General features: G+C 41.4%; 1 protein-coding gene across 10 annotated transcripts in view; it reads left to right on the plus strand.

The window, feature by feature from the left end:
• The first annotated feature begins 279 nt into the window (after positions 1-279).
• The window catches only part of RUSC2 (RUN and SH3 domain containing 2), a 64,584-nt gene continuing 50,750 nt past the window's right edge, over positions 280-14,113 (plus strand). For 2 of the 10 annotated variants that reach the window (XM_086415744.1, XM_086415748.1), the window contains exon 1: positions 983-1,259. The gene's annotated coding sequence lies outside the window, so the exon portion shown is untranslated. Of the gene's footprint in view, positions 1,260-14,113 lie in introns of all 10 variants that reach the window. The other 8 variants (XM_086415746.1, XM_086415749.1, XM_086415743.1 and 5 more) reach the window with 7 other exon arrangements.

Here is a 14,113-nt window from a genome sequence, read left to right on the forward strand (position 1 = left end):
TTTGGTCCTTGGTTGGGACCGAAGGTCCTGCATGCTGCATGCCGTGGCTAAAAAACACACCACACTACAGACTGGGTAGCTTATAAGCAAATTTCTTAGAGTTCTAGAAGCTATAAGTCTGAGACCAAGGTGCCAGCATGGCCACTAGGTGCTCTCTGGTCAGCTACTTCCCCATCTGAAGGACTGGGCTAGGGAGCTCCATGAGATATCTTCTGTGACGCTACTAATCCTAATCATGCAAGATCCTCACGACCTAATCACCTCTCAAAGGCCCCACCTACTAATGTTTGGGGGTTAGGATTTCAACATATGAATTTTGGAGGGACATGAACATAGCATTTACTAAGAAGAAACATCAGAGGAAAGGGGGATTCTTGGTAGATCAACTCAACAGAATTCTTGCTGAAAGCAGGCCAAGGTGATAAATACCAAGGACGGTCAGATATCAAGAGCGGAGAATTTCCAATAAACCGATTTAAAGGGATTCTTGCTTAAACTGGATTCTACAAGGACAAAGAGGGAAGCCCAAAGTCAAGCCTGGTCCAGGGCCGACTCAGAAGAACCTGACTAAATTTTTGGCCAGAGGAGACAGTCTTTGTTCCGTTCTAGACTTTACCAGGCTTCTTCATCCTGGCTATGCTGGGGTGCTTTTAAAAATATCAAGGCTGGGCACCACCCAACCCCTACTCCACCCTACCCGTGCTTCTGGATCAATTGGTCTCTGCTGAGGTCAGGCTTTAGTTTTGTCTTTCTATTTTTCCCAAGAGGTTGTACTGCGGTGTCAGGCAGAGAATCGCTCCATTAGGCGACGGCGGATGCGCAGATGCACCTGCCTTCCACACGCCAGTTAAGCCGCGCGCGAGGGTTTTCTAGGTTCCAGCACACCCCAGCCACTTAGCCGGCACCACCCCGAAGGGGCGGGGCCCAGGCCGCAGAAGGCGGGGCCACGGCTGAAGCTCAGCCGCTCCCCTCTCGGGAAAGCACTGCGCGTGACTCGCGGCGCTCAGTGCAGAGGGAGCCAGGAGGTGGGCGATCACCCCCACTGGCCCAGAGGGCCGAACTACTGGCCGTCCCAAGGGGCGGCAGGAGGGCAATTCAGATCGGACCATCGGCGCCACAGCTGCAGGGGAGGACCGGGCGTTACCAAGCTGTCTGAGAGAAGGGGGACGACTGCTTGTCCCGGCTGCAACGCGACCCCTGCAGGGCGCGAGACGCTGCCGCTGCCTGCGCGATAGGACCACGCCGAGGCGAGAAACCAGGTAGGACGCGTCTTTGGGGCAGGCGAGATCCCGGAGATCCGCTGTCCTCGCGTTCCAAATGATCCCTTGGGAGAAAGGCCCTCAGTTTGCTCACCTATCCAGTCCTTAGCGCGCCCTCCCTTCCCTTCAGCCCTTCGCCCTCGTCCCGTCAGCCCCACCCTTCGGTCTTGCTTGACCCTCTGGACCAACCTCATCTTCAGTCCTATTCCTTCAGTTCCGCCATCCACTAAATCCTCAGTCACCCAGGACAAGCCATCCTTTGGGGCGTCACCTCAGGTCCACCCTAACCGTCTCCTCAAACTGTCCCTTCGAGACACCCCCTCAGCTGACTCGCGCCCAGGGGTCATCGTTGTCCCCACATCTCCTGTGACGGCCCTGGAGGAGCGCGCGTGGCCGCTCAGCACCCAACCCGGCGACTGCGGCGAGAGTCCTCTGCACGCCGGGTCCTTTGCACCCTCCGCCCCTTTGGCCCCTGGTTCCCACCTTGATGCCTGTTTGAGCCGGGCTGGGATCGCTCTCTCACATCCAGTTTTACCTTGGGAAAACCTGTGGCCTGGCATTTTGCCAGCCCACTGCTACCGCTCTTACCTGCTGCAAAGGGTATCGTGATCCCGTTGCCCAGGGCTGCCTTGGGATGCCAGGCTGGCCCTGAGGACACCAGGGGGCTGCCCTGGAGGCAAGGACCGTACACAATTCATGTGTATCTCCAGTGCCCAGCACAGTGCCTGGCACATGGTAGACTCGGTAAATATTTGATGGGTGAGTGAATGAATGAAACCAATGCAGAGGCTGTGAGGCAGTGTTTCATGGGAAGACGTGTCACTAGTTACATGAATTGGGGGGAAAAACGAAGGGCGTCAGGGGATTACTTGCGGTGCTCATGGTGGGAGCATAAAACTGAACATACTCAGTCTCTCAGTTCATGCATCTAATTTCATTTACATAGAAGCTTCTTTTTATTAGCTGTTTTACCTTTATGTTTACCAAAAAGAAAAAATTAAGGTCCAAGGCTGCAGAAATTTTTATTGGTCAGTCCTTCAGTGGCTGCCCAGATAATCTTTAAAGAGCTTTACCCAGGTGACCCCCCTCCTCTTGCCCTAGAGACTAACTGCTCCCTCTAGGGAAGAATTGTGGAGGCTAGCCACATCCTTCAAACCTGATTCAGTGTACCTGATCAGCTGGTGCTTCAGGACAGGTTGGAAGAATGACCTCAGTTACTTTACCCTTTTAATTCTTGGATACCTCCCCTTCCCCTGCCTCCAATGGAGAGGGGAGACATCCCAGCCTGGCCTAGTGTGAGACTTATCAAAGATTCCTAAATACTACTATAGTATGATCAGGCCATATGAGCCATTTATATCTCAGTAGACCAGCATCAGGCAGGGATTACCACTATCTGAACAGTGTCAGTAATAAACAAGAACACAGGCCTTTTAAAGATGGGATTCTCAAAGAACAGAGAGCCTGAAATCTGTTTTTGTTGGTTCCTAAGAGGATGACATGAACAGATTCAATTTCCTGAAGCTAAGACAGGGTTTGGCGATCTCAATTTTGGCCCAGGGTCCGTGGGGAAATCGATGATACTGCTGACTGATGAAACAATGGCTGGAAAGCTGCAGGAGTTTATAAGAAGTAGTTGCCTGACGACTAGAGGCATTATTGTCACTGGGGCTCAGAGTACTGTTGTTCAGTCACTGAGTCGTGTCTGACTCTGTGACCCCATGTACTGTAGCACACCAGTCTTCTCGGTCCTTCACTATCTCCCTGGGCTTGCTCAAACTCTTATCTTTTGAGTCAGTGATGCCATCCAACCACCTCATCCTCCGTGACCGCCTTCTCCTCTTGCCCTCAATCTTTCCCAGCATCAGGGTCTTTTCCAATGAGTCAGCTCTTCACATCAAGTGGCCAAAGTATTGGAACTTCAGCATCAGTCCTTCCAATGAATATTCTGGGTTGATTGCCTTTAGGATTGACTGGTTTGATCTCATTGCTGTCCAAGGGACACTCAAGAGTCTACTCCAGCACCACAGTATGAAAGTGTCAATTCAGAGTATTGGTAGGTAAAAACTGTGACTGGAGTTTCTTGGGAGGCTCCGTGGAAATTAGTAATGGTAATGGTGTCAGGGAGTTGGGAGATCCCACCGCTGTCTCTGGTGTTCTGCTATGCCAGTCCCTCCTCACTCACATATGTGCTCAGTTGTATTCGACTCTGCGTGTCCCTCCTACTGTATGGCTGTAGAGCATTCTCCGTCATTGTTTCTCTTCTGCTTTGAGCCAGGTCAAAATCTGATTTCCTCTGATTTTTATGTTAAGTGCCTAAGGTCCCTTTTTGAGGCCAGTCCTTCCTGACTGGAAGCTGGGTATGCTCTCACTCATTTCTAGCTTTGGTTTATCCTTCTCTACTTTTTCTTTCTCCCATTCTCTGACTTTGTAACTTTAGAAAGTAAGTCTTGGATCACAGATACTCAAAGCAGGAAGGGGCTCCTGAGCAGAATTAAGCATGGAGTTTAGAGACCAGTACTTTTAATTTTTTTTTTTTTTTGGTTAACCAATATGTTTTTAATCAGCTTTTCTACACTAGTCTGTCTAGGTCCCTGTTAAGACCTCAGTATCCCCAAAACACTCTGGATTATTTATTTTCTCTTCACTTCCAATATGGCAGAGCATTGCCAGATAAAATACAGGATGCCAAGTTAAATTTGAATTTCAGATAAATAACAGAGTATCCCGTGTTTTTATTTGCTTCCTGTATTTTTATTTGCTTCCCTAGTTCATGGGAAGGTTTATGTGTTCTATTTTTCTCTGTGCAACTTTAGGACAATAACTCATCGTTTTTTTCTGTTACTCATACACAATGACTGAGCACTTAGTAAAAGTCAGTTGACTGAGATGGCTCACTGACTGCATGTTAGGGTAAGGGCAGGCTCTGTAGAGATAGTCCGTTGATCAGTGTTGAGGTTACCCAGAAAACACTCACTCAAACATTGACATATGATATTATAGTTCCTGTCAAATGAGTCTGTCATGCAAAATGAGTGTATTGTTTTGAATGACCACATATAAACATTGCTCTGAGATTGACTTCAGGGGGTGAGGGTGGAGAATGGGATGCATTCTAATGAAAAGTTATAACTCATAGCAGAATCTCTCTGGTATTACATTTATTCTTTTTTACTTAAGTTGTGGTAAAATTTATATAACATGAAATTTACTATTTAAACAGTTCTTAAACATACAATTCAGTGTCATTAAGTACATTCACATTGTTGTTCAGTCATCACCACCATCTATCTCCAGAACTTTTATCTTCTCAGACTAAAACTGCATACTCGTTAACAATAACTCATTTCCTGTTCTCCCAGCCCCTGACAACCACCATTCTACTTTCTTTCTCTATGATTTGACTACTCTTGGTACTACGTGTAAATTAATCATACAATATTTGTCTCTTTGTGACTGGTTTATTTCACTTAACAAAATGTCTTCAAGGTTCATCCATGTGGTAGCTTGCATCCCAATTTCCTTCCTTTTTAGGGCTGAATAATATCCGTTGCAAGTATATATCACATTATTTTTATCCACATAAAAGCTTGGGTTGCTTCCACTTTTTAGCTATTGTGAATAAAACTGCTTTGAACATTGGTGTACAGATATGAGTCCCTGTTTTCAATTCCATTGGATATATATCCAGAAATGGAACTGCTGAATCATATGGTAATTTTACATTTAATTTTTTGAGGAACTGCCTTACCATTTTTCACAGTGGCTGTACCATTTTACTTTCCCACCAGCAATGTCAAGCATTCCAGTTTTTCCACAGATTTGCCAACACTTATTTTGTGTTTTGTTTTTTTAAATAATAGTCATCCTAATGTGTCTGAGGGCTTCCCTGGTGGCTCAGACGGTGAAGCGTCTGTCTGCAATGCTGGAGTCCCAGGTTCGATCCCTGGGTTCGGGAAGATCCCCTGGAGAAGGAAATGGCAACCCACTCCAGTACTCTTGCCTGGAAAATCTCATGGACAGAGGAGCCTGGTAGGCTACAGTCCATGGGGTCACAAAGAGTTGGACGCTACTGAGCGACTTTACTTATTTTAATGGGTCTGAAGTGGTATCTCATTGTGGTTTTGATTTGCATTTTTCTAATGGCTTGTGATGTTTAGTATCTTTTCTTGTGCTTATTGGCTGTTTTTATATTTTCTTTGAAGAAAAGTCAATTAGAAATCCTTTGCCTGTTTTTAATTGGGTTATATCTTTCTATTGTTGAATTGTAAGAGTTCTTTATATATTTAGGATAGAAGTCCCTTATTATGATATTATGATTTGAAAATATATTCTCCCATTTCATGGGGTTGCCTTTTCACTCTTTTGTGATTCTTTGATACACAAAAGTTTTTAAATTTTGATGAGGTCCTGTTTACCTATTTTTTCTCTGTTTGTCTGTGCTCTTGGTGTAGCCAATAAATCATTGCCAAATTCAGTTCTTCTTTATCCATTCATCTGTCATGAAGCTTTTTCCCTATGTTTTCTTCCAAGTTTTCTTGAATAGATTTATCTCTTATGGTTAGGTCTTGATCTATTTTGAGTTAAATTTTGTATGGAGTGTAAGATAAGGGCCCATTCTTTTGCATGTGGATATCCAATTTTCCTAACACCGTTTGTTGAAGACTGTCCTTTCCCCTTTGAATAGTGTTGCCATTCTTGTTGAGTATCAATTGACCAGAAATGCCAGGTTTATTTCTAGGCTCTCTATTTTTTTTTTTTTATTGAGGTATAGTTGAATTACAGTGTTCAGCAAAGTGACTTGGTTATACATATATATACTTTCTTTTTCATATTCTTTTCCATTGAATATAGTTCCATGTGCTATACAGTAGGACCTTGTTGTTTATCCATTCTGTACATACCAGTTAGCATCTGCTAATCCCAAACTCCCAATCCACCCCTCCCACCCCCCACACCTTGGCAACCACCAGTCTATGCTCTATGCCCCTGATTTTGCTTCTGTTTCTTAGATTCATTTGTGTCATATTTTCAATTCCACATACAAGTGATATCATATGGTATTTGTCTTTGTCTTTCTGACTACTTCATTTAGTATGATAATCTCTAGTTGCATCCATGTTGTTGCAAATGGCATTATTGTGTTCTTTTTTATGACTGAGTAGTGCTTCATGGCATCACTTGGATGGCATCACCAACTCAGTGGACATGAGTTTGAGAAAACTCCAGGCGATAGTGAAGGACAGGGAAGACTGGTGTGCTGCAGTCCATGGGTCACAAAAAGCCAGACACAACTTAGCGACAGTGCTTCACAGTATATACACACCACATCTTCTTTACCCACTCATCCGTCAGTGGACATTTAGGCTGTTTCCGTGTCTTGGCTACTGTGAATGGTGCTGCTGTGAACATAGGAATGCATGTATCTTTTTGCGTTATAGTTTTGTCTGGGTATATGCCCAGGAGTGGGATTGCTAGATCGTTTCATGGGCTTCCCTGGTGGCTCAGACAGTAAAGAACCTGCCTGCAATGCAAAAGACCCAGGTTCGATCCTGGGTCAGAAAGATCCCCTGGAGAAGGAAATGGCAACCCACTCCAGTATTTTTGCCTGGGAAATCCCATGGACAGAGGAGCCTGGTGGGCTACGGTCCATGGGGTCGCAAACAGTCAGACACGACTGAGCGACTAACACTTTCAACTTTTGTGGTAATTCTATTTTTAGTTTTCTGAGGAACCTCCATACAGTTTTCCACCGTGACTGCACAGCTTACATTCCCATTAATGGTGTAGGAGGGTTCCTTTCACCATTTGTTAGCATTTGTTACTTGTAGACTAAAAAAAAAAAAAAAAATTTCAATGGTTGGTTTGTTTGGCTGCACCAGGTCTGTTACAGAATGTGATTTCATAGTTATGGCATGTGGGACCTAGTGCCTCAACCAGGGATTGAACCCTGGCACCCAGCATTGGGAGCATAGAATCTCACCACTGGATCACCAGGGAAGTCCCCACCTTTAATGATGGCCATTCTGAGCCTCATGAGGCAGTACCCTGCTCTTTTGATGACTGTAAGCTGTGTGGTAAGGAAGTATGACTCCTACAACTTTGTTCTGTTTTTCAACCTTTTTTTTAACTATTAAGGATCCCTTGTGATTTCATACAAATTTTAGAATGAATTTTTCTATTTCTGTAAAAATTACCATTAGGATTTTGAAAGGGATCTCACTGAATCTGTGGATTGCTTTGGGCAGTTGACATCTTTTCATTATTACAGAAAGAACACAGTGTTAGTTGCTTAGTCATGTCCAACTCTTTGTGACCACATGGACTGTAGCCCACCAGGCTTCTCTGTCCATGGGGTTCTCCAGGCAGGAATACTGGAGTGGGTAGCCATTCCCTTCTCCAGGGGATCTTCCCAACCTAGGGATTGAACCTGAGTTTCCCTCATTGCAGGCAGATTGTTTACTATCTGAGTCACCAGGGAAGCCTCATATAAGATCTACCCTCTTAACAAATTTTAAGTTTACAATATATTGTTTATTGTAGGTATATTGTTTTACAGCATATCTTTAGAGCTTATTCATCTTGCTTGACTGAAACTTTATACCCAATGAACAACAACTCCCCATTTCCCTCTCCCCCAGTCAGCTGTCATTCTACTCTTTGATTCATGAATTTAACTATTTTAGATTCCTGATATAAGTGGAATTGGGCAGTATTTGTCATTCTGTGTCATTCTGTGATTTAGCCTATTTCACTTAGCATAATTTCCATCCGTATTGCAGGTGTTGCATATTGCAGGTGTTGACATCTTAACAATATTAAGTCTTATGATCCATGAACACATGATATCTTCCCACTTACTTCTTTAATTTCTTCCAGTAGCATTTTATAGTTTTCAGTGTACAAGCCTTTACCTTCTTGGTTAAGTTTATTCCTAAGTATTTTACTCTTTCTGATGCTGTTGTAAATGGAATTATTTTCTTAATTTCCTTTTCAGATTGTTCATTATTTTGTCTAGAAACACTAAACTGATTTTTAAAATTTCTTTCTCTCATCCTTATTTATTTTTAAAATATTTATTTATTTGGCTGCGCCAGGTCTCAGTTGCAACACGTGGCATCCTTAAGTTGCAGCTCTCAGACTCCTAGTTGTGGTATGTGGGATCCAGTTCCCTGACTAGAGTTTGAACCCAGGTCCGCTGCACTGGTAGCACAGAGTCACCAAAGAAAAGTTAAGTTATAGTCTATATACTGTGTATAAAACAAAAGTGTGTAAGTAAAAGTATACATTTTAAAAGTTTTACCGAAATACCTAAATTTAAAAAAAATTATTCTTGATACTTAAAGCAGAAAATTGCTGTTCTCTGGAATTCTTGGAAGATGAGACTTTGAGCTCTGAAATGTATGCTGTTTTTGGCTTCTTGTGTGAGATCCTGTGGTCAAGGATGACAAGTTGATAACTGGGTGGAAAGGGGAAAAGAGTCAGCCAACTTCTGGCTAGATTTAGTTATTTTAGGATCCAAAGTTTATACTTAAGTTTATCTTAGGATCCTAAAATCTATATTTAACTTGTTTATCTGTTTTTATACTTTTGTACTTCCTTTCTTCTCTTATATAATTATTTTAAGAACGAAAATAGAACCTTATATATAGTGTCCTTAGGGAAAAAATAGAAAATCGGTTTTTACCCATGTTCAGGTAAAAGAAAGATCAGAATATTCCTAAAGTCAGTATAGATAGGATTCAGAAGACCCCAAGGGAAAAAGCAAAAACTCCAGATGGGAGAGTTGGGAACCCACTCCTGATCCCATTCATCTGAGAGTTGTTTCACTTCCAAAATGTTATTTTCTTGTTATCTTAAGGATAACAAGGATCTGTTTATTTAAAGATACAGCCAGGGACTTCCCTGGTGGTCCAGTGTTTAAGAATCCATCTTACAAAAAAAAAAAAGAATCCATCTTACAATGCAGGGGATGTGGGTTTGATCCCTGGTTGGGGAACTAAGCCCACACCCCACAGCTACTGAAGCGTCACACTCTGGAGCCCTAGAGCCACAACTAAAAAGAAGCCTGAGCACTGCAAAAAAAGATCCTGAATGTACCACAACTAAACGTGAAGCAGCCAAATAAATAAATTTTTTTTAAAAAGATACAGCCAAACTGTTATCAGACCAACCTAATCTCTGAAGGTTCTAGATAGCTAGAGTTTTTCTGCGAGGCTAATCATTTCCTTTTAAATATCCTCCAAATTAGGGTCCCCAACCTCCAGGATCTAATGTCTGATCTGAGGTGGAGCTGATGTAATAACAATAGAAATAAAATGCACAATAAATATAATGCTCTGGAATCACCCTGAAACCACAGCCACCACCCCATCCCCCGGGTCCATGGAAAGACTGTCTTCCATGAAACTGGTCTCTGGTGTCAGAAAGGTTGGGAACCACCTTTTGATCTCCTGCTCCAAAAGGATAGTAATTTAAACATTTCTGTCTCACTTATATATTACTGTTTAACAAACATTCCACAACTTAGTGGCTTACAGCAATGACTGATTGTATCCAGTTTTGTGAGTTGGCTAAGGGGTTTTTCACAGTTCCAAAAGATGAGTTCTTGAAATGTTTTGAATAGGAGCATTGCTGGGTGAATTGTCTCCCAAGGAGATTACTTTGAAGGACTTATTTGGTGGGAGAGGGCCATTCTGCTTCTATTCAAAACATTTCCAGAACCCATCTTTTGGAACTGCAAAAAAACCCTTAGCCAGCTCACAAAACTGTGAGATATAATCAGTCATTGTTGTAAGCCACTAAGTTGTGGAATGTTTGTTATACAGTAATATACATGAGACAGCAATGTTTAAATTACTGTTTTTTGGAACAGCAGTCCCCAATCTTTTACTCCTTAGATAGTGTAATGTCAGGTTCAGTTTATAGGCTGGTTTATGTGATATGCTTAGCCTCACATCCAACACAGCAACTTGCAACATTATTAGTTTATTCATCCCTAATGATAGTGGTTGGAGAAGGGAGTCCTGGAAGCAGGACCACCTGCCCATTATGCATCGTGAGTCCTTTTGACAGCCAGGTGGTGGTGATAGATAGTTAACAAGGAGCACTAACAGCTCCTTAAGCTATGGCTTTTTATTGGGTTGTTGAGAACATGTAGTAGAGAATAGAAATTTTCAAAATGTTTTTTAGAGGGGAGATCTTTGTTCAAGTATATTCCACAGATAAGTGGACACAAAAAGGTAAAGGCTGAGCTGTTTTGGTTGAAGGCAAGGGGTTGGGAGAAGTAGAGTCTAACCTGTTCATCTCTCCTTCCTTCCCTCTCTACCCCATTCACTTCCCTTTCATTGTCAATGGAAGGGCTCTGTAAAGCACACTTTAAGCCAGTCACGGTGACTACTGAGTTTTGCCTACTGAGTCATGCCTCCAAAGTGGAAAGAGGTTGAAAGAAGTGAAGATCCCATCATCTTCAGCTGGTCACCTGCCAGTAACCAATCATGGTTTGACAGAAATATAGCCAAAATATTTACTGCATACATACCTAAATTCCTATGTGAAACACTTAGCCTTAATTTAATGAGCTGTCTGGAACCAGGAATGAATTATAGATTCCTTTTACCCTTTGATCCAAGACCTATGCTAATTTGTCAACCTTTTTTAGTCCAAATCCAAGAAAATATTTTCTAGCCATAACTTCTAGTTTGTAGTATGGAAAAAGTTTGTTTTTAGAATATTTTATAATAATGTATATGCTTTAAATATATATATACACATTGAACATTGGATGGGCTCTGTACCTCCCTCCCTTTGCATACTATTAGCCTCTTTGCTTAATTTCCTCTAGATATGTGTTAATTCTTAAACTTGAGGCTACATAAAAATCACCTGTCACTCCTGAAGTTCTGATTCAGTAAGTCCAACCATTTACCAGTCTAATAAATTCCAAGGAGAGGCTGATTCTACTGGTCCATAGACTACACTTTGAGTAGAACTACTGTTAGACCCAAACTCTAGTCTCAGCTTCTTGATAAGTGGTTCTCAGGTTTAATCAACATAAAGGTTTTGGTTTTGATTTTGAAAGAAATGAAAAGACTCTAATGCATAAGCCCCGGGAATCAAAGGCCAAACAGTGCCACTAAGAGTGTGATTTATGGCATATCATCTCCACAGTGTTTTCTTCCTTTAGAGATTAGGTTTATAAACCTATTACTCATTTAAGATTAAGAGATTGTGGAGAATACAGTCCAAAGAAATGCTATTCACTGCTCAGATTTTAACCTAGAAAATGTTTAAACTTAACTGTGTTTTTATGGAGACAAACGAAATGAAGGATACTATGATATTTTCCTTTGAAACAAATAAATCTTGTCTATTTTGTTTAAAAATATTTTCTGAGAAAGTGTTTGTCTCTTTCTGTAATTAAAGGTGAAATATATTTTCACTGTTGAAAATCTAGAAAAATACAGACAAGTATAAAATGACAACATCTAATCAAACAGTTTTTGGAAACCAAATTTTTAATAGTTGGGTAACAAATCCATTGTTTGAATTTACCATAATTTACTTAACACAAATGTTAGACATTTGAGGTTTCTAAAAATAGCTTTCTCTTTTCTGAAAAATGTTCAGATTAATAACCTTATAAAAAAATCTTTGATAATTTCTTTAGTATAGAATTCTGGAGGTGGAATTAGAGGATTTGAATATTTTTAAGACTGGATATATATATACATTTTCCCCCAACCTCAATACAAGGGTACCCAAATATGCTCATGGAAGAGTTGACTCATTGGAAAAGACTCTGATGCTAGGAGGGATTGGGGGCAGGAGGAGAAGGGGACGACAGAGGATGAGATGGCTGGATGGCGTCACTGACTCGATGGACCTAAGTCTGAGTAAACTCCGGGAGTTGGTGATGGACAGGGAGGCCTGACGTGCTGCGATTCATGGGGTCGCAAAGAGTTGGACACGACTGAGCGACTGAACTGAACTGAACTGAAATATGCTTTTATTGACAAAATGTGAAAACGCCTGTTTTAGTTGTCTTCACCAGGATTAACTATTACTGTTTTGTTTGATAATTGATGAATTTAAAGCAATATTTTAATAGTGTTTTAAATCTTATTGTATGCTTATTAGCTATATTCTGTTCCCTCTTCTATGGAATGTTTGCTCATATCCTGCCCATTTTCCTATTATGATCTTAGTTTTAAGGGAATAAGTCAGTCACAGAAGGACAAATACTGCATGATTCCATTTGTATGAGGAATCTAAAATAGTCAAAGTCATAGATATAGGAAAAAGAATAGTGGTTGCCAGGAGCTGGGGGTGGGGGAAATGAGATGCTGTTCAACTGGTATAGTTTGAGTTATGCAAGATGAATAAGTTCTAGAGATCTGCTGTACGTTATGCTTATGGTTAGCAATATTGCCTATATACTTTAAAATTTTTTAAGTGAATAGAAATATAGAAAATTTGAGCACCTAACTACTCCTCAAGGATATTGCTTCATCGTTTAATTCCTCTCTTTCTAAATCTTCAATGTCAGTGGAGACAAAGTTACAAAAAAGAAAAGAAAGAGTAAAAGTGTATTTCCCAGAACTAAAGAAGAGTCTCCAAATCAAAAGGGCCCACTGAGTGCCCAGCACAACCAATAGAAATACCATACCCTAGGGCAACTCGTCATGAAAATTTAGGACATTAGGGATATAGAGAAATTTTAAACCAGTGTTCTTTTTTAAAAGTTTACATACAAGCATCAGAAATCAGAGTGGCACTGTACTCAACAAGAATGAAATCTAATTAGTAAACAGTGAGCAGTGTTTTCAGATTCATGAGAGGAATTGATTTCTAACCTAGGGTTTTATGCTCAGCCAAATTATCAACAGTAAGAGTTTAAAATATATACTTTCAGATACTCATTACAAAAATATTCCTACTATGTATCCTTTCTTAGAAAGCTATTACAGAATATGCTTCAGCAAAATGAGAATATAAACAAGAAAGAAGAAATCATGAGATCTAGGGCATGGGATCACAGGGCAACTAAGAGAAGAGAGGCAAAGAAAATTCCTAGGATGAGGATAAAGAGATGTCCAGCATTCTGCATGGATATAAGTAACTCGGTTTTTGCTTATTTGCGTGGAGATCAGGTGTCTCAGGCCAACATCTATTTCTCAAACTCCCGAGGATACAGATTTCAGAAGTACACCCAGGAAAGACGTGTATGTTCAGTGTGGTAAGAAAATGAACAAATAGGGGCTTCCCTGGTGGCTCAGTGGTAAAGAATCCACCTGGCAATGCAGAAGGCATGGGTTCCTTGCAGTCCAAGGGACTCCCAGGAGTCTTCTCCAGCACCACAGTTCGAAAGCATCAATTCGTCGGTGCTCAGCCTTCTTTACTGTCCAACTCTCACATCTATACATGACTACTGGAAAAACCATAGCTTTAACTATATGGACCTTTGTCAGCAAAGTGATGTCTCTGCTTTTTAGTATGCTGTCTAGGTTTGTCGTAGCTTTCCTTCCAAGGAGCAAGCATCTTTTAATTTCATGGTGTCTTTTCTTATCAGGGCACTAATCCCACCCTGACCTCATCTAGATTTAATCACTACCCAAAGACCCTACCTCCAAATACTATCATTTTGGAGGTTCTATGAATGTTTGTGTCCCCCCACTTCCCTCACCCCAGTTCATAGGTTGAAATCCTAATGCCTGATGTGATCTGTATTAGAAGCCTTTGGGAGGTGCTTAGGTCATGAGAGTGGAGCCCTCACGAATGGAATTAGTGCCCTTATGAAAGAGACTCCAGAAGGGCTTCCTGTGGTCCAGTGGTTAAGGATCCACCTTCCAGTG

The sequence above is a fragment of the Bos grunniens genome, chromosome 8 (assembly GCF_055505025.1).
Source record: "Bos grunniens cultivar Pamir isolate PY7600 chromosome 8, Bosgru_T2T1.0, whole genome shotgun sequence".
NCBI lineage: Eukaryota > Metazoa > Chordata > Mammalia > Artiodactyla > Bovidae > Bos > Bos grunniens.